General features: G+C 47.7%; 1 long non-coding RNA gene across 3 annotated transcripts in view; it reads left to right on the forward strand.

The window, feature by feature from the left end:
- Positions 1-752: 752 nt before the first annotated feature.
- LOC109455507 (uncharacterized) overlaps positions 753-20,050 on the forward strand; it is a 29,806-nt gene continuing 10,508 nt past the window's right edge. Inside the window, exons 1-5 of one of the 3 annotated variants that reach the window (XR_016022022.1) lie at positions 753-1,070; positions 2,808-2,942; positions 4,762-4,824; positions 5,958-6,073; positions 11,289-11,456. This is a non-coding gene — a long non-coding RNA (uncharacterized LOC109455507). Of the gene's footprint in view, positions 1,071-2,807; positions 2,943-4,761; positions 4,825-5,679; positions 5,819-5,957; positions 6,074-11,288; positions 11,457-20,050 lie in introns of those variants that run through there. The other 2 variants (XR_002138662.3, XR_016022023.1) reach the window with 2 other exon arrangements.

The following is a 20,050-nucleotide window of genomic DNA, read 5'->3' on the forward strand; positions in this document are numbered from 1 at the left end:
GTGGCGCCACTGCTGCTGCAGGACCGCGTCGCTGCTGCCTTGGCCGCCCGGTCTGCCTGGGCTGACAGCGGTGTGGTGTGTTTCCCCGTGTCTACTCAGGGGCCTGCTCTGTGTCCATTCACGGGGGCTGAGGCTGCAGATGTCAGCTCCCCATGAAGACGCTGGGGTGGATGGACGGCTGTGGTTTTGGTTGGCAAGCACATCTCTCTCTGTCTCTCTCTGTCTCTCTGTCTCTCTCTGCCAGTCTGTCTGTCTGTCTCTGCCCCCATCTCTCTTTTTCTTTTTTTCATCTCTATCTTTGTTTTTTCTCTCTGCGTCTGTCTCTTTCCCTTTCTTCTTCTTCTTCCCCTCCTCCTCCTCTTCCTCCTCCTCCTCCTCTCTCCCTCCCTCTTTCTCTTTCACTCTCTCCCTCCCTCCCTCCCTCCCTCCCTCCCTCCCTCCCTCCCTCCCTCCCTCCCTCCCTCTCCCCCTCTCTCTGCCCATTTGTTTGTCTGTCTCTACCCCCATCTCTTTTTCTTCCCAATCTCTCTCCATCTCGGTTTTTCCTCTCTCTCTCTCTCTCTCTCTCTCTCTCTCTGTCTCCAGGGCTTGTCTTTGACAAAGGCTGGCAGTGGGACCCCTTGAGGCAGGAGGCTCCCAGGTCAATAATCACCTCAGAGTCTACACCCCCAAGGTGGCTTCCTCTTCTGTACCATGGGCTGGGTTTGTGGGCGTGCTGGGCTCACCCCTTCTCTGGCCTCGAAGCACGGGGGCAGAATGATCCTGGAAATCCCGGCTGACAGGCTGACATTCGACTGTAAACCGGATCTAGCCAACTGTGAAAGGAAAACAGGATTTCAGTGTATTTATAGCGATCATGTCATTACACTCAGTGCAATGGGACGTTAGGGTAAAAATAAAAAATAAAGAACACTGTTTAAATAGCTTCTACCGCCGTCGCTGCTGCAGAAGCATCAAACCCCTCTGTCCTGGGGGTACGGGCTGACCCCAGTCCCGGCAGAAAACGTCCTTCAAGACTAGACCCAGCACCGAATGGCCTTCAGTGGGGTGGATGAAACAGCTGTGTATTGGTGGGTATTTTTTGTTTTGTTTTGAACTTTTCTACTTTCTAAAAGTCCTTTCCCAGGAAATACCAATCGGGAAAGAGGGCAGGCAAAGAAAGATTCCTTCTATCGCTTCATCAATGAGGCTTCTTTTATTAGCAGATTTCATTTTTCACAGTGGTTTTCGGTTTACAGAAAGACTGAGCAGAAATAGAGTTCCCATCTACTTCCTACCTACCCCAGTTTTCTCTGGTTTTAGCATCTTGCCTTGGTACATTTGGGACAATTGATGAGGCCATTCTGGTACGTGATTATTACGTAAAGCTTGTAGTTTACATGAGGGTTCACGCTTGGTGTTGCACACTCTATGTGTTTGGACAAATGCCTGATGTCGTGTACCCACCATCACAGTGTCATACAGAAGAGTCCCACTGCCCTAAAAAATCCTGTGACGATGAAAATTTAAAGCTACTTTTAAAAAACAACTTTCAGAGCTGCAAAAATACCCTAGGAATTGGCTAGCTAGAAGACTATGCAAATGAGAGACTATTATCCACACACATGCTGCCGGTGCCCCAACGTGGGTGTGTCAGAGCCTATGCCTCAGGGGCTAGAACTTGGCCCAGGAAGGAGTAGAGAATATTATGGATGCACATGTATATTATAATGATGTTAGTGTATATACATCTATTATTATTATTTTAAAAAACGGAATGACCACAGGGATGTGTGTGCTGGCCACTGAGTAGGACCAGCCCTCCCTCTTGGATCTAGGAGGTGGGGTTTTGGGGTGCAGAGAGCTTGTTGAGTCTGGTTTTTGAAGCATTTGCTGTCAACGTGTTGCCACATGAGTAACGGTGCCACAAGCCAGCCCTGAGCTGGTGTGCACCTGATCGGAAACTGGGCAGGAGGCAGCTTTCTCTCCTTTGCACATTCTCACTGACACGGCTACTGCTGAAATGTGTCGTCCGTCACTGTGCAGAGGCATTGTGTGAACACAGAGCTTTTAGCAGCCTTTGCCTCTGGGATCCAGAGACAATAAAGCTCTCTTACTTTCTGGAGGTTCAAGTGACATGAGCGGGTGGCCCTTGGACAAAGCATGCTCTTAGGTCCACGTCGCAGTCACCCCCAGAAATGACCACTCGCGGCTCCCAGTGGCTCAGCGCGTCTTCTAGGAGAGCTAAGACGCCTCGGCTTGTGCTGGCTTCTATCCTAAAATAGATCCTCACAGTCGCCAGTTCCAAAATTTAGGGTCTCCAAAGGTATTTATGTATACACGTTACCCTATCATGTCTGCATGCACCTGACAAATTTGCTCTAATTCATTATCAGAATTCGCTTCTGAATTTGCTCGAATTCATTACTTGAATTAGCTCTGAGATTCCTAGATGCTGATGGCTTCCTTTTGTATCCAAGGATGCTTGGGGCAGCGTCCATTTCATTCTCCAAAACACCCAGTTGCTCCGAAGACGTCTCTCTGCCATGTTTCCTTCTTGCCCTCTCTGGTGTTCAATCGGATGAAAAAGTACTGATTTGTAATATGAAAACCAGGCATCACTGGATTTCCGTAGACTGCTGTTGCGTGCTGCTAGCCAGTTAGCTGAAATCTACCATTAGAAACTCAGGGTCTTTTTGGGAACTGCTCGTGGCTGCCAAAATGGTTCTAAATATATTAAAAGTAGGTTAACTTACTGTGTCCCCTGCATTTATTCTTCCAGCTGAAATTTTCCTGACTTTTTTTTTTCTTCCCTTTCATTTTATTAGGTTAATAAAACTTGGTTTTCGAGCATTTCGCTGCCCCTGGAGAGCAATGGGCCCCACGTCCAATTCATCAAGTGCCTAATGAGTGGCCTAGGAGGTCCCGGCCCATCCATTCCAGAAGCTCTCTGCCTCGTAAAGGTGAGGCCTATGGGCTGCACTGTATATTTTGTCTGTTGGTTTCCCAAATTCTCCTGCCAGCTCTACTGTCACTTTTCAGGATTTATACGAGGCCGACGGCACCGCGGGGGCTCCCCTCTACAGCAGAACCCCCCTTCTCTGCCCACTCTTCACACACACCACACACTCCGTGCCATAAAATAACGTTTCTGCAATAAAATGAAATAGAAATGTGTCGATGCTAGCATTTTAGAACATTCCAGCAAAAGGGCTGTGGGAAATGCCTTCGTTTACATTAAGGAGGGAAGTTCTGTGAAGAGAGGGGGGGTAAAACAGTATGAGAAAGGCCTTTAGTAAGAAGAAATAGCCTGGTATTTAAAGTAAATAAATTAAAAATGAACCGTGTTTGTGTGGTGTGTGTGTGTGTGTGTGTGTGTGTGTGTGTGTGTGTGTGTGTGTGTGTGGTGTGCAGTCTGTAAATTATTTTTACACATATACGTATGCTACCACTGGATTATTTTTTGGTGTTTCAGAGACAGTTCGATGAAAGAGAAAAGTGACTGACACTCGCCTTCTGGGCCCGGGGCTTGGGCTCTGTGTCCTTCTAGAACATTCTTTTCCTCCCCTGCAGGCTCTCTAGCCTTGGCTAAGTTGTCAGGACACTGCCAGCTCTAGGCATAGGGCTTTGTCTGCCTCAGCATGGTTGGAAAACTGGAATCTGAGCAACTAAGAGCCCAGAGTACACACATTAGCTGGCGGCCTGGGAAATGGAGAGACCGCGGTGGGGTCTTGTGAGGGTGGGGCGGTCATTGGGTGATGGGGAGCCAGAGGCCTCCCGGATTTCCACACAGCAGCCTGGCCTTGTCAGCGTTTGCAGTTTAGTATCCTGGTTCCTCTTTTCTGCTTGGAGCCTCCAGAAAACTCCCGGCCTTGAATTAACTGCATTCTCCTGGGGCATGCGCTATCGCCAATAAATTACTCTATGTGACCTGTAACTTTTTCTTCCCTTCCTTCCATCCGCCCGCCTTGAGCACGGGAGGGAAGGGACATGGAGGAGAGGTTATGCTTGTGTGTGTGCGGTGAGGGGGAAAATGGGAAAGCTGTCTTTGGATGATTCTCTGCGATGTCCTCTGTATCTTATCACCCTCCCTGGCCTCGGCGCTGGGTAACAGACCCCGTCCCAACACTCAGCTGGGATTTGGGAGGACTTCTTTTAACACCTGGGATGTGGAGAGGTGAGGCATCTTGGGGCTAGGAGGGAAGTGGCGAGGAGAGCTGTCCCTCTTCCAGGCTCCTTGCCTTTGTAGAAGAGCAGTGTTCTGGAAGATATCTGAGGTGAAGTAGGAGCGTTCAGGGCCAGCTCGTCACAGGGAGACTAGAACCCAGCCAGCACCTCCGTTCTTCCACATGAGGAGATACAGCTTTAACTGCGTCTCTTGCAGCAGTGACCTCAAAGTGCCCACCTGCCCCAGGACTTGTGCCTCAGCTTTGCGCGCCCTCATATGTGCCCACAGGGCCAGGGCTTCCTGGCAGTTGTGTCGGTGGCCTAGCGTCTACACAGGGGAGGCCACACAGGCAGTAGACCAGCTTCATGCCCCTTGAAGACCCTCAACCAGGACTGGCCTTTCTCAGTTTCCCCCCAGTCCCTCTCTGGGCGGCTGGGGCACGGCTCCCTTGTGGAATTTCCCACCAGAAGCTGGCGCTGCTCCCCCGCACGCCCCTCTTACCAGGCGCTCATTATGCATTAGATTATCTTCTGAAAATATACTTTGAAGGGTTTTTGTTTTGTTTTGTTTCCCTACTTGACACTCTTGAATAAAGTAGGCCATTTGTCTTTTAGGCAGAAGAATTTCAACAGTTACCCTGCACACTCACAAGAAGATTGCAGGCTCACGGCGGAGAGGTAGTTAAAATTTTTTTTTTTTTTGCATCAGGGTTTATTCTTGTCTCAGCTTCCCCCCTAAACTTTGCAGCTTTTCTCTCCTCTCTCTAACTGTTCCTCCCAACTGCACCCCCACCCCCCACCCCTGGATCCAGCCCACCTCCAGCTACTCAAACTGAAAGGAGCATTCATGCCTGGGCCATCTGTTTGTTTAAACTCACCCTGTGTTAGTCCATGTTAAATGCAACAGAATGGGGAAAAATGTAATTCTCTGCCGGCTTTTGATCAAAGAGAGAGCTTTAAAAAAAAATTCAAGATGGATTTCTGAAGGACAGTGTTATACACATTCCGTGTGTTTCTGAGCTTCAGTATTTAGTTGATTTGGGGGGAAAATCTTTTTTTTCCCCTTTTGATCCCAGGGAGAAAACACTCGCACAAAATACTTCTCGGCACTACAAACATTGTAAGATGGGCACTTTTCTTTAGACTCCCCAGCTGAAAAGGGGAAGGATGTTGCCTTTTAATTTATCAACAACACAAGAGAATTTGAAATATGGCTCCACTGCAACATCCTTCCTTGCTCCTGTGGGAATTCAAGGGGAGGTCACTCTTGTCTGGGGCTAATTCAGGACCCAGGATGCCCCCCCACCTTGCTGAGAAACACACACATTCATACTCCATTGATCTCAATTTCACGACCAATCATTAAATGTACATTTTTCCCCTCACTCTCTCAGCTTCTGAGCAAATGCAAATAAAACGCTTAAAATGGTTAACATTTCCTGTCACTGAAGGCATTCATTAGGGGTGGGGGTCGCTGAGTTTTAAAGTGGATTTTCATAGGAAAACTCATTTCAGATCTGCAGCAGGAACTCAGACCGTTTCACACAGCGGATTTCGGGGGTTGCGATGAGCCTAAGTCCGTTGCCGTCATTCCAGTGATACTTTATGTCATGTGGATGTAGGAGAGCAAATATCCACATTCGAACTTAGATTAACCTGGGACCCCGCTCAGGTCACAGGAAAGAATTAAAATAATGTCCTTCCCCCCCTCCCCCCCACTTTCCCCTTGACTATTTTCTTTTCCTTTATTGGAGAAAAAAAACCAAATTTGGTCTTTCAAATTTGTTGTGTTTCCTCTATTGATTGTTTAGCTAGTGATTTGGCCAACTTCCTGGATGTTCATTTCTGGTTCTGCACAAAAGAGCTACATTTCCTTTTGGAATCGGGACCAGGAGAGAGAGAGAGACAGCTGCAGACCCTGGAAATTGTGAGTACGCCATGGTCTTGCTCCTGTGTGTCTCTGACCCCGATTGTCCTGCCCTGTTCTGCCTCCTCTCTCTCTTGCTCTCTCAGTTAACTTTCCATGGGGCTCCTCGCCTGAACTCCCTCTGTCAGCCCTCAGCACCATTCCCCACTTTTAGGAAAAGAGACTCTACAATTTCTACACAAACATCGGATAGGAAAGGGAGGGGGAGTGTGCTTACCAAATGCAGTGACTTCAATTTTCATGTTAAGGCTCCAGAAAGATGGAGAAAGTAAACAGAAGCAGGCTGGTTTATTTCAGGGGCTAACAGTGAGTCCCCACTGAATTTACCTAATAAAATGAATTTTAAAAAATTTTCATTTTCTCATTTCATTCCAGCAGAAAATGAGTTTGCCTTTATAATATCCAGATCTTTCAAACTCTAGTAAGTGAGAAATTAAGTTACAAAATGTAAATACTTTGATACGCGCACACACACACGAAATATATGAAATGAAGTAATTTGTGACTGTAATACAATAGCAAGCCTGACTTTAGGCTTGTAGGACATTTAAAAATTTTTTTATTTTTTTATGATGTGTAATAAGGAAAAATAAGGTTCAGTAAAAATGTTCCCCTTTTAAAATGGGTGAATTGTGGTACTTAAAAATTTAATTGTAATTTTCATTTAACATACGTTGTCGATTTAAAAAAAATCTTCGGAACATCTTGTCAAATGTTAAGAGGATTGTAAAGAAAACATGTTAATATTCTAGGCCACAACTGACTTCTTTCCTTTCCATGAAACTATTCCAACTAGTGTGGGAAATTGTAAAACAATGTACTTCTCTCGTGAAAAGAATACCCTGCCTTTAATTACCAGGAGAAAGCAATTAATGCTCAAATTTCAAGGAAAATCCAGTGATCAGTTAGGGGCAGGAAGAAAGACGAAAGCAAACGGTTATTTGCATGAGAGAATCCAGAAATCAACATTTGTAATTGTAGATGTATAATCGGAATGTGATTATATTTATAAGGAAAAGTTACATAAACTTAAAAAATGGTAGTTGTTTTGCTTAAGTCCCTGAAAAAAGAATTTAGAATAATATTTGGGTTATCCTAGTTTTGTGTTCTTGTGTTCGCAAAACCTTGTTAGGTTAAAGTACTCCAAAGGAGTGTGTGTGTGTGTGTGTTTATGTGCTTTTCTTCTTCTTCTTCTTCTTTTTTTTTTAACTTTTATTTATTTTAAGTGTGTTTTTCCAGGACCCATCAACTCCAAGTCAAGTAGTTGTTTCAATCTAGTTGTGGAGGGCGCAGCTCACACTGGCCCATGCGGGGATCGAACTGGCAACCCTGGTGTTACGAGCACCGCGCTCTAACAAACTGGGCAGCCCCTGTATGTGCTTTTCTGACACCCCCAGCCCCGAGGAAATGTGGGAAGAAAAAGGGAGTTGACTGGTGAAAAAAATAATCCTTCACTCCAGAAGTTCGTAACTACTATAAAACGCTTAGAAATTAAAAATAGCAGTTTTCTTACTTCTTTTCCTCTTTGGGGTCTGTTGAAGGGGTAGAGTGATGGGCTAGAGCCAGTTTTCAAAATTGTCATAGACCAGAGAGTGGAAAAGGGCTATTGCCACTTTCCTTTGCTTTTGGTTATTTTATTCGTGTTCTCCTGTCCCTCAGATTATGGCATTCTACACCTTAAATATATATTTTAAACTTTCTAATTTGGATTGCCGAAACAGAAACCTTTGCCTTCTTAGGGAAGTATGGCTGCTGTCCAGTAGATGGCGATATTACTTCTAGAGTGAGTGATCAATGGGGGTGGGGGTGGGGAAGATAGCTGCTGAGATTTAGCCCCAAATCATGGCAGGTCTCCCCTTCACCTCTCCCGGAGGGTGTCCCGTAAGCTCTAAATGTAAGAAGAAAGCCTTTTTTTTGAGACCTCGCCTGAAATTTGCAAACCATCCCAGAGTATTTCAAGTATTTACATACACCAAATGTAAATGATCAGATGTCTCACCCTCCTGAAATGGTCTGAGACGGTGCCCCGCTAGAGTTCAAAGAAATACTTCCTGGAAATGTTCAATATAAAAATGGAAGGAGCTTAGCATTGATTTCAATATTTTATCAGTTGCCTGTTTATGTTTTGAGAACCAAAAGCTAGCCTGACGATTCTCCTATAATAATCATGAGGAATGTCCATTATAATTACGTGGGACTTTATATGCGCACACATAGGCAAGGAAAATCAGGCACGTACAGCTAGTGACATCAGAATCTCACCTTCTCAAAACAGTGTTTTCCTTCTGATGTGATGAATGTATATATGTGAGAATAACCACCCTGGACGTTGCATTTCATTATATCAGCACCTGCTGAAACAGTCTCACCAGCTTCTTAGAGGTTGTAAACCTCCATCTCCCCGCAATTGTGTTCCTGTCCTTATCTCTTGCTGCAGAGAATCCCAAAGAATATCAGGCGTGTTCTTCAACATATTTAATATCAAAATTAAAAGTATTTGAAAACATTTAAAAATGATTTCCGTGTTTCGATTCTTCATGGGACAACATGATTCTATAATTAGTTTTACAGGCTAATTTGCCATACTGTTTTTTTAATTTAAAAAGAAATAGTGTGCACATTGACAACTATTTTAAAGAAACTAATTCAACCACAGCAACAAAAAGATATTTCTTTTCCTAAAAATGATGTGATCGTTTGTCCTGGAAAAACAAAAAGATGGGGAGGGGGGAAATTCATTAGACTCCAAATGTGAAATACTGTTTAAAGACATAGAAATATGTAAATGTAGCAGAGTACAATGACTTCATCATGTCTGGTAGTAATTAGTCCATGTATTGGTCTTTAAAAATTTAATGAAAAGACATGCCAGCTTTTATACCTGTATGTATTTACAAACTGTGTAAGTCACCAACTATTCATAACTCAAGTCAACGTATTAATAAAATGATTGTGCACAAACCCAGCTGTTTAAATAAATTCTGTTCTGCTTTAAAGATTTTGCCTTTTGGGGAGAAAGGCATTTAAGTATTGAGTGGCAGTGACCAGTGAACAATAGTTAAAATGAAAATAAATCTTCCTGAAACTAAGTTCTACTTTTCTTGAGCAAGATACTAACCCATAAAAAATAAACATTGTGTATTGAGCCACGTTTGTATCAAGTGAACGTTTGTAAAATGATATGGCGAAAATATGAACTTGTGTGTCCGAAGTTAGATGTACTTTGGTTGACTAGCAGAACAGAGAGCTATTTGCTCCACAGAAACTGAATAAAATAAAATGAGCAATTCTGGAGAGGATCCATTCAAATTTGTTCAGGCCCAGGGAGGTGGACATATTAGAATTAACACAAAAAATTTTATGTCACTTGGTGCCTTGGCTTAAGGGATAATTTAATTACACCATCTATTAATGTTGACTTACTTTTCTGCTCCGTCCAGCCTTCTTACGATCTTGTTTATTTCCAGAAATCACATTTGTGACAGCTCTAATAGGCCATTCAACAGTGAACGCTTTCTCATTTAGTTGAAAATATTTTACGTTTCAGAAACCCAGCAAGGAAAAGCACTTTCAGGCTCCAGGTATATGAATAGACTAGTTCGGGGCAAGATTGTTTCAGAAGATGAATTCAACCAGCCTGTTTGACCAATTTCAGCTTCAAATATTTCTGTGTTTCAATTTGCCAACCAGGCTGGTTGGGCCTGAGCTGATGCAAAGATAACGGCCTCTTCTGGGCTTTGTTTTTTTTTTTTTTGGTAGAGGGTAGAAAGTGGCCCTAGTACCATTTTTGCATATGGGTTTACGGAAACAGCACACAGGCCTGTGTGGCCAGCAAGCACATTGAATACACACATCCCTGGCTTAGAGATTTCTGGGTTCTGTATTTGTAAACTTTCCACTTTGTGTTTTTTTGAGAACGTCACGTTTGATCTCTGCCAGCGAAGGTGGGGACGCATAGTTACTCCCCTCCTAACAGCTGAATGCAATCAAGGCACTTAACTTTGTGTTGTGTTTTAGTTAAAAGGTAAAAGAGAAAAATACACCCAAACAAACCAGAAGACACATTTAGCATCGAGTCTTCAACCCTAAACAGATTGTGCCATCAGTGGAGGAATAAAGCCTGCAGGATACAATGCGTCCCCTCCCTCCCCCGTGAAATTCTCTTGGAAGAAGCCGTGGAATTGTGGGGATTCCATTTAAGGGTCAGCTAGTGTGTTTAAGCTGCATGTCAGGAGAAAGAAGGCTGAGATCCTTTGTGCAAACAAGCACCAGAAACCCAAATCCCTGCCTGTCTCTCAGAAACGAACTTGCCCAACGTCTTCTGAGCCGGTTGGAGAAAGGAGCGTTGGAGGCCACCTTTCAGTGGTCTTGCCGCCATTGCTGCCGCTGAATGGAAGGTATCCAGGCAGGAGCTATGTGAGGGCCCCAGACATTCTGGGTTGGACCCTGCAGTGAGGCTTCCTCGGTGAGGGAGACATATTCCCATCCCGGGAGCTGTCATGATTCCTGTCCCAGGATGCTTGCAGACGTGGCCACAGACCCAGCCTGGGCAAGGGCTTGCATAACAATGTCATGATGCTATTGCATGACAGCAGCTCTCCCTGATGTCCTAGAGCACTCCACTTTCTTGGAACCCTAATATTGGACACTCAGTCATTTAACTAATTCCTTAGTTTTTTGATTTGTGAGTTGACTGTCTCCCCTGCTTAGAAACTAAACGTCAGGATTGTGACATACTCACAACAGGGATGGTATTTATCCAGAGTTCGCAACGTACCAGGTATCACATGGGATGACAGGGTGGTGCGTCCCAGTAGGTCGCTGGGGTATGGAATGTCAGTGTCCCCATCTGACAGTTGAGGACACTGAGTTCCCGGAGGGGCTGAGTGGAATTGTCAAGGTGGCACAGCTCCTGTCCAAGGCTGAGGAGGAATGGGGTTTGAATCCAGGCCAGTGGATCACAGTCCCCACATTTTTAATCAGGCCTTCACAGGGCTTTGCTAAATCAGAGTTTGTTGACTGAATAAGTGAACTGTGAATTTGAGAGGCAGTGGGGTATAATGTAATGTCTGGAGGAAAGTTTTCGTAGCAGGGCAGATTTGGGTGCCGATGGGCTCTGCCACTTGTTCCCTGGAGACCTTTGCTGAATTCCTGAAATTTTCTAAGCCTCAGTTTCCTCCTACCTAGAATGGAGCTGGAAATCTTTCTTTTTCAGGTTGTGAGGCTTTGAGATTGTGAATGAAAAGGCTGGGTCCTTGGAACGTACTGGATAGAAGAATGCATCGAGACTGTCTTTGGGCCAATTCCCGGAATCCCAGAAATAAACGGCCAGAGGGGCTACCAGGAATCACATCTTGGCCACCCACAAGCTGGGTGACCCTGGGTGAGTCTCTTGAACATGCTAGGCTATAGTTTTTTCTTCTGTCACGGTTCCTGCCTCAAGGGCTCACAGAAGGGAGGAGAGCTGGGCCTGTAGAAAATACTAAACAAATGTCTGCTTGGCATCTCCATGAAGGCGCTCGCTCCCACGTCCGGCCGTGTTCCCATGCCAGTACCTTACCATAGGAAGCGCGGCCCAGAACTGGCAGTGTCAGCATCACCCGAGAGCCTGTTAGAAATGCAGTCTCAGCCCCCGCCCAGAGCGCCTCAGTCAGAACGCAGGGCTTTGTGAACACTGGCCTGACCGTTGAAGAAGCACCACCCTGGGATACTTGGGACACAGAGGCCACCTGTCCCCAGGTGGTGGTTGCCCAGCAGCTCACGCTCTGTGAACCTGCCGGCCCTTAGGCCCTGCACTCGTCCCTCCCATGCTATTCTGTCGTGCAGGGGCTGAGGGGCTTAGGCTCCCACATCATCACCCAGCTTCTGGCTGGAGAGAGGATCTGGTGAGAGACAGGAGGGTGGACTGGAGGAGAGAAGCTGGCAGGTCTCCCCCCTCTCCTCCCCCGGCTCACTGTCTCAGGGGTGGTGCTGCTTGCACGGACAGGCTCTCGCCAACCCTGGCTCCTCTCTGTCCCTCCAGCCCTGGGGGGCTAGCCACTTCCTGACGGTGCTTTCTTAGCCCCTCGACTCCACTGGTTTGGCTTCTCAGCTTTTCCATCGCCAGAGCAACCAGTTCCCTGTATTGAATTCTCTCTTTTAAATGCTCAGGGAAGTTTCTGTTTTTCTTGGTCGGATCTAGTGATCTACCCAGGCTCACACTGGAAGGGGCAGGGGTCTTAGAGGCAGGTGGTGTGGACGCGGGCTCCAGCTCTCCTGCTGACATGTGCCAGAACCCTGGCCCACTCCCAGAGGAGGATCTGGGCTCAGTGAGGCCCCTTCTCTCTTGCTCCAACACCCCGTCTGGCCCTTGCCCAGGCCTTCCTCACCTGTTGTAGGTGGAGTGCATAAATGGCCTCAGGTCTTCACTCCTTCCTGGGTCCAAACCCTTTGCCACGGACTTTGTAGCTCCTTCTACCAATTCGTGGGTAGATTTCCTTGTCCCTGGAGTCTGGGTTTCACCATCTGACTTGCTTTGGTTGATGGGATGTTAGCAAACATCCCGCAAGTAGGAGCTTAGAGAAACACCTGTGTCCACTAGTGTAGTGTCCTTGAGCTTCTGCCCATCTGCATGAGCAATGCCTGTGCTGGTCCAAGGAAGGGTGAGAGACATGCAGAGTCAAACGGCCCCATTCACCATGGGGACTATAGATGGGTGAGCAGTTTAGCCCATTGTTAGCAGGGATACCTCGCTTACCACCCCAGATGCACAGGGTGCTCTCCTTGGATGCCATATTTCTGCTTTTGTTATGCAGCACGAGTGTGGGAAGAGCTGACTGATACATGCTCGCCAAGGCAATGAGGAGCTCTCTTCATATTGCCCCAAAGGCATGGAGTGTGGTGGGGAATGGCACGTGAGAACAATGTTTGTGGACAGGTAGACCGAGCGTGGGACTCCAGTTCTGCTACTTCCTAAAGGGTATCTACCCTGGGGAACGTCAGTTTGTTTCTGTGGGCTCAGTTTTGTCCTCAGTAGAATAGGGATAATAATAGGACCTACCTCATAGAGGGTTGTAGGGATTGAGATGATGCATGTAAAGTGCCTGGAACATAGCATTTGATAAAGGCATCATTGTTATAAGCAGAATTAATGATGTTATGTTATAAAAACCAACAACCATGATCTAATTTTGCCCTCTCTCTGCTCCCTGACATGTGCCCGACTTGCCATTCTTTAAGTGCCCCACTGTTTTATGCCCCAGGGCCTTTGCATGTGCAGTTCCTTCTCCCTGGAGGGTTGTTTCCCTCTCCTCCAAAAGTCTCCTCTTTTCATCCCCATTTAAGTGCAGCCAAGAACTGAAGGGTAATTATCTGAACATTTCACTTCTCCCTCTTGTCCTTTTGGGCTGTTACATGCACGATCATATTCTTCATTTAATTCTAGGGTCACCTGGGGTTAGCCATCTCTCTCACTGTGGAGTGTGAGAGTTTACTCACACCTGGGCCAGCATGATAAAACACTCACGGTATTTTCCCCGAGGTACAAGATGTAAGGACATGGCATTGTGGCAGAAAAAACATTGGCATGGCAAAATGAAGCTTTATTATATCACAAGCTCACTGTGAAACTGCTGCATTCACTCATTGATTCAGTTGGTCAACGGGCAGCAAATATTTATGGATCACCGGCCCTGTGCCAGGTGCTTGGGTGGCTCTAGGTTAACGGCTGTGAACAACAAGCAAGGTCGTTTCAGTCAGGGCCCGCAGTCCATCGGAGAGGACAGACATGTGCCTGGGGAAGTGTCTCAGGGAAGCTCTTGAGATGGCTGTGAGGGCTCAGCCCGGTGTGGAGATGGACAGAGCTATTCCAGGCATCCACCTGGGTAAGGGAGCTGGTGGGGGGAGGGGAGCACTAGGGGACCACCCAGGGGGCTGAAATGGGAGAGTGAACTGTGACGGGATCATGGTCAGAGAGCCTGGCCGAGGTCAAATCACGGACGTCAGGACAGGCATCTGGGCAAGACCATGCAGGTGAGGTCTGGTCACCCCCATTTCACAGACAAGAGACACTGAGAGACCATCTCCATCAGTCACCTCTTGGGGAGGGAACAACAGCCCAAGGAGCACTGCAGTCTGGATGTCACATTTTATGCCTCAAGAAACCTGGAGGCGGGTTTCACCAAGGAAATAAATACATGAATAAAACAAAACGGAACAAATACATAGAATATTTATTTTAGTGAATAGAAGTGGACTGCCTTTCCGTGTCCCAAAGGAGAAAGAGAACCTTGGTTGGATGGCATTGCCATCTATCATCTCAGGCAAGAGGGAGGCGGGCCCTAGGCCTGAGTGGGAGTTGTTTCCCTGGAGACTGGCTGTCTAACATCTTTTGTATTCACTCCTCTAAGATGGGGTGGGGGGAGCTGCTCCTTGCATTCAGATGCTGGGTGCATCAGTTGGGAACATGTTCAGCTGCAGTAATGGAGAGCCTAACAGAGGGGTGGTTGTCTCAGGCAGGGGCAGCTGGAGGTGGGTAGTCCCGGCAGGGACCCCTGCCCCCCCTCCCCCATACACGCATACACACACCTTTTGGTCTCACAATCACAAGGTGAGGGCTACACCTATGAGACTCATTCCAGGAAGGTTAAAGAGAAGATGCATGGTCTTGTCGTTCTGGAGAGACCCCTTTCCAGCAGTTCACCTCTTGTCGCATTGGCGGGGACTGTGTCACCTACCACTCTCCACTGCAAAGGAGTCTGGGAAACTGCATATTTTTAGTTGGCTCCATTGCCAAGCCAAACAAAACCCGAGTCCCGTCAACAAGGAGGAATGGGGTGGGGAGCAGACCTGGTTAGGCAGCCAGCAGAGGGCTGAGAGCGCTGTGTGGTCACATCTGACTATTACCTGACGCTCTCCTGATTCGAAGATGCAGGAGACTTTAAAAGAAAAAAAACACAAACCCTCTGATGAGATATTTATTAGCATTCTGAATGTTTCATTTATGGCCTCATTAAAACTAAAATGAGTTAATGTGTTTCTAGGGGGTTGGGAAAGTAAGGGATCAGTGTTTTTGGCCAAGACTTCCCTCACAGATGGCTTCTTTCATGACTGTCATTTCACAAAGAAGGAAATTGAGGCACAGAAAGGTTGAGGGTTTGCCCAGAATCACCAGAGTGGGGTTCAAGCCAAACAACTCTGGCCTGGCCCCCCCAGTCCTAGCCTGGGGTGCGGGTGTTGTGGGAAGCTGCAGGAGAAGGTGGGCACACATAGAGGCGGGGGCACGCTGGGGAGGAGGGCATCCGGCCTTCTTAATCACACCCCTGGGACGTGCTGCATGTTAGGCCTTGGGGTGCCCATTGCTTCCCTATCCCGCCTGCTGCCACCACATCTCTCTAGGGCTCCCACTCAATCCCAGATTTTCTGAGTCAATTCTCTACACTCAGAGCTTGGCCCTGGGAGGGAATTCTCTGTTTCTGGCTGAGAGCCTCTGCCTGAATTCGCTGTGCTCTTTGGGGCCAAAGAAGGCTCTGGTGTGGCTGGCGGGGCTGTGGGGTCACCAATCAGAGCCCCGATGGGCCATTGGCGACCTGTGTTCACACCCATCTCCACACATCACCGAGAGGTGGGCACAGCGCTAAGTCTCCCTTATGTTTTGGTTTCTTCTTCCTCAGAGTGGGCAGCACAAGGCCGCTCACAGCACTGCTGTGAGGAAGGAAAGAGGTACCTGGCTCATGTGAGAGCTGTGATCACCATGGCAACACGCATCCAAGGATGGGCCTTTGTAGGAAGTAGGAAAATTGCCCCCTTTCTCATGCTCTCACTCAGCCCTTGTGAGCCTCGGTGCCTGCCTTGGAATGTGGGAACATTCCCCAGGTTTCCCTTGTAGGGTGAGTTTTAGAAAAACATTTCAATAGTTAACAAACATTTACTGAGCATTGAACATCTACCAGGCCCTTTGCCCAACCTTTCCCTGGATCCTCTCTTGCGTACATAACTGGATGACAGACCACGCTTGGAGCAGTGAGGATAAAATGTCGGAAGAGCTTCCCAAGCCCATTCCTGTGCTAAGTGATCCTCGCCAGAGTCTGGTTCCCTCGTGCCCAGCACAGAGGAGGCAGGGCCCTGACACATGGCCTGTGCCTTCCTAACTCACGGAGTCACTCATCCACCATGAATAGGCAGACGCAGTCCAGGCATCTTACTGCAACCCCTTCCTGGAAACCCAGTTGGAAGATGAGTGATGAAAGAGATTGGGAAAATGCAGCTTAGAAATCACGTTACAGTAAAGTCGTGTTCCTGAAACAGGGCTGTCCGTCAATGAGGTCATAAGAATAATAGCTTTCCATAAAAGCGAAACACAAGGAACCCAGTCCTATGTGACCCTTTACACGGGAGGCCATTTTACCCAGTCCTGTAAAGGCGGCAAACAATGGACACATCTAATGTCCCAGAGACCATAAAGGGGCTACAGCCAAACAAATTAACTCTTTTGTTTATTGCAATTAGCTTTTTTGTCTGGGGTCCATTTTATGCGTCCATAAACATTGAATTAACAATTTGTTTCATTTTTTTTAGAATGTTGACGGGCTTTCGGGCATTATATGGAAGGAAAAGTTTTCTTAAGAGAATTGCTCAAGGAATTCTGATCTTACTATACCTCCCTTTCTTGGAAAAGGTCCCAGAGACATCCAAAATTCGTCTTCAAACCTTGGAGTGCTGTCATAGGTGTTCAATTCCCATTTCTCGCTGGTGATTCTGTTTCTTTCTCATGAAAGGAATTTTTGAAATAAAAAGCTTACCTAGCTGAGCTAGTGCCAATCAGGACAGTATCACGCTTCAAGTCACAAACAGTCTAACCGGAAGTCACTTAAACCAGCACAGGGACCTTTTTCTCACGTGATGACATGTCTGGAGAAAGGCAGCTGCTGGCATCTTTTCCTTTGCTCAACAAGGGCAATTATGCATCTCCTATGGCTTGTATTAGTGTCCGGTGGCTGCTGTCACAGAGTACCACACACTCGGTGGCTTTAAACAACACACAGTATCTTAACAGTTCCATAGATCAGAAATCCAACATGGGTCTCACTGGGCTAAAAGTAAGGTGTCGGTGGGGCTGCCTTCCTTGTGGAGCTCTAGGGGAGAAGCCATTTCCTGGCCTTTTCCAGCTTCTAGGGGTGACCCCCATTCCTTGGCTCGTGGCCCCTTCCTCCATCTTCCAAGCCAGCGAGGTGCATCTCTCTGCCCTTCTTTCATCGTCACATCTCTTTCTCTGATCTCTTCCACCTCCTTCATCCACTTGTAGGGACCCTGTGGTTCTATTAGGTCCACCTGGATATTGCAGGGTACTCCCCCCATCTCAAGGTCAGCTGATTAGGAACCTTAATTGCACCTGCTGCCTTAATGCCTCTTTGCCATGTAATGTAACTTTGTCATGAGTTCCAGGGATTAGGATGTGGACACTTCTTGGGGGGTGGGGAGGGGGGCACCAGTTATTATCTTCTTGGATTTACACATTATATCAACAGGGCTCAGTGATCCTTGGGTGGGTATAGTACTTTTCTAAGAATGCAGCATTTTCATATTGCCTGTCCCATCATGGTCAAGATGGCTGCTGCATCGCCAGCCCTCATGTTGGCATTCAAGGGAGGAAGGGAGGGGAAGCTTTCCAGGACTGCGCCAGCTGGGTCTGTGCCTTTTTTATTAGGAAAGCGAAAGCTTTCGCAGTGGTGACCCAGCAGACTCTGTTCACATCTCACAGGTCAGAACCTGGCCACTTGGCGAGCCACACGAAGCTACAAGTGAGGCTGGTAAGGTACACAACAGGTTTCCTCTAAATCACGAGGTGGCAAGGGAGAGGGTGGGTGTGAATGACTTAGGAAACACATCGACAGTACCTGCCACAGCCCCCTTCCCAAGGCCCTGAACTCACTTCAGCCAGTCTTTGCAGACAGGGCACTGGGAGGTAGGAAGTGGTAGCTTCCAAGAGCATGTCTTTAAAGCTTTCCAGTGGAATGTAGTTGGCAGGAACTCTGGGAGTTCTAAGAAGAAACTTCAAAATCTGCCCCTGGAATTGTGGGGGAGGCTCCAGGCTTTGGAATGAGCTGTCCTGGGTTCTAGCACCTTCTCGACTTGGAAACTAGAGAGAATATATGCAAAGTGCCCAGCCTGTCTGGTTCCAGGTGGGTGCTCAGCAAAGCTCATGTGCCACCCAGGGCAGGTGTGTGATCAATGAGTTAAGGGTGGCCGCAGGTGGGTCTGAAGACGCAGGTACTGTTTTGACAGCAATATGGTGATGGAAAAGCTATGGGTTGCCCCCACTGGTGCTTCCGTTTTATGGACCTTTCTGGCTCAACCATAGAAGTCTTGGGTATATTGAATGGTGGCCTCATTAACGGATATTAGCATATCAGCAAACTGTGTGTTCTGCCTGGAAAACTGGTCATGGTTCTATGTCCTAGCTGTATTCTGGGACCCTGTCATTGTTGAATTCCCGCCCAAACGCACTGGTTTTGCCTTAACTCATTTTACTGACGTGCAGTTATGGAAACAAATACCATCGGCAGTTAGGGTCCCTCCTAGAGGCAAGAGCTACTGAGGACCCACTGAGCAAGCCCCCAACCCTCACATGCCCCAAACAGCGTGCTGCCTCTCCCAGCCCATTCGAATACCACATGTTCAAAAGAATCTGGGAAATAAAATCAGAGCTAATTCGACTTAAACTTTTGAACCTTCCATCAACTGGCCACTGTGCCCACCTCCCGTGGGAACGCAGACAGGGACAAGGTGGGCTCCCTGCCCTTGAGAGGGAAAGGAGGACAGCAAGAGAACAAGCTCCCAGGGGTTGGGTCCTTGCACTGTGCTCTCCTGATTACCTCTGGGCGACGTTGGGCAGGTGACTAAACCTTTCCAAATCTCAATTACCTCACCTGTGAGGGGGGGTGATAACAGCACCTCCCTCCAGGGCCGTTTCGAGGACCCTGTGTGGAAAGTGCAGGGAGGGGCCTGGCAGAGGCCTGGCAGGTAGCTCATTCTGTGCAAGCGCTGGCTTTCACTCTGGTTATTATCATTTTCGATGTTGGCAAACAGCTCACATACGCAGCATCTGGATGGAACTGAACCACATGGCACGGTCCCATGGAATAGGAATGTAATTTGAGTCAACTAGAGTCGCCACTCTGTTATCAGGCTCTCAGAATGAGCTTTGCACGACAGCATGAGTGTGGCCTCTGGCTCCAAGCCTAGTCTCCCTGGCTCCATCAAGCTTCTTCTCCACGTCGTACGTACGCCAGCTTCCTCACTGAAATAACGGGACTTGTGAAGATGCCCCACTCCCAGGACTGGCTGTGTGGGCTGGACCAGGTCATACAGGAAGGTGCTGAGGACACAGTGGGTCTTCCATTAACCCTCGCGGTTCCTCTGCACACTTAACTGCAGCAAACAAATCCTGGAAGAAGGCCATAAGGTAGTTCCTACCAGCAGCCCCATTTTGTAGATGGGGAAACTGAGGCACGGAGAGGCAAAGCCACTGGCCCTGGGTCTACAACCAGCGTGTGGTTGGGTGGGCTTGAAACTCAGCCTGAAGGGTGATTTCAGGGATGAGTGAAATCAGAGCGGTGGGTCCCAGCTCAATATGTGACCCCTTCCCCAGGTCTTCTCCCAAAGCTGGGCACAGGGAGCTTCCCTGCAGTGAGTTTGCTTCAGGGCATCTTTCTCACGTTCCTCCACGCTCCAGGCCGGCTCTTTGTCCCTAGGGAGAGGCTAGGCAGTGAGAACCTGGGAATTCTCTTATCTCTTCCGAGCAGGATGCGTCCTGTGTTGTGTCCCCACCAGGTTTCCAAGTGCCCTGATGAGCTTGCAGATTTCACAGGCGATTGCTCAGCTGCCCTCCGGCCCAGCTTTGGGGGGGGGGGGGGGGCTGTGTTTTGTTTGCCCTCGGACCCAGCCTGGCTCCCCATGTCCCTGGACTTTTCTGCTGCTCCGGGGCCCTCCTGTACCCTG

This window comes from Rhinolophus sinicus, chromosome 8 (assembly GCF_057876585.1).
Source record: "Rhinolophus sinicus isolate RSI-liver-muscle chromosome 8, RSI-T2T, whole genome shotgun sequence".
Classification (NCBI taxonomy): domain Eukaryota; kingdom Metazoa; phylum Chordata; class Mammalia; order Chiroptera; family Rhinolophidae; genus Rhinolophus; species Rhinolophus sinicus.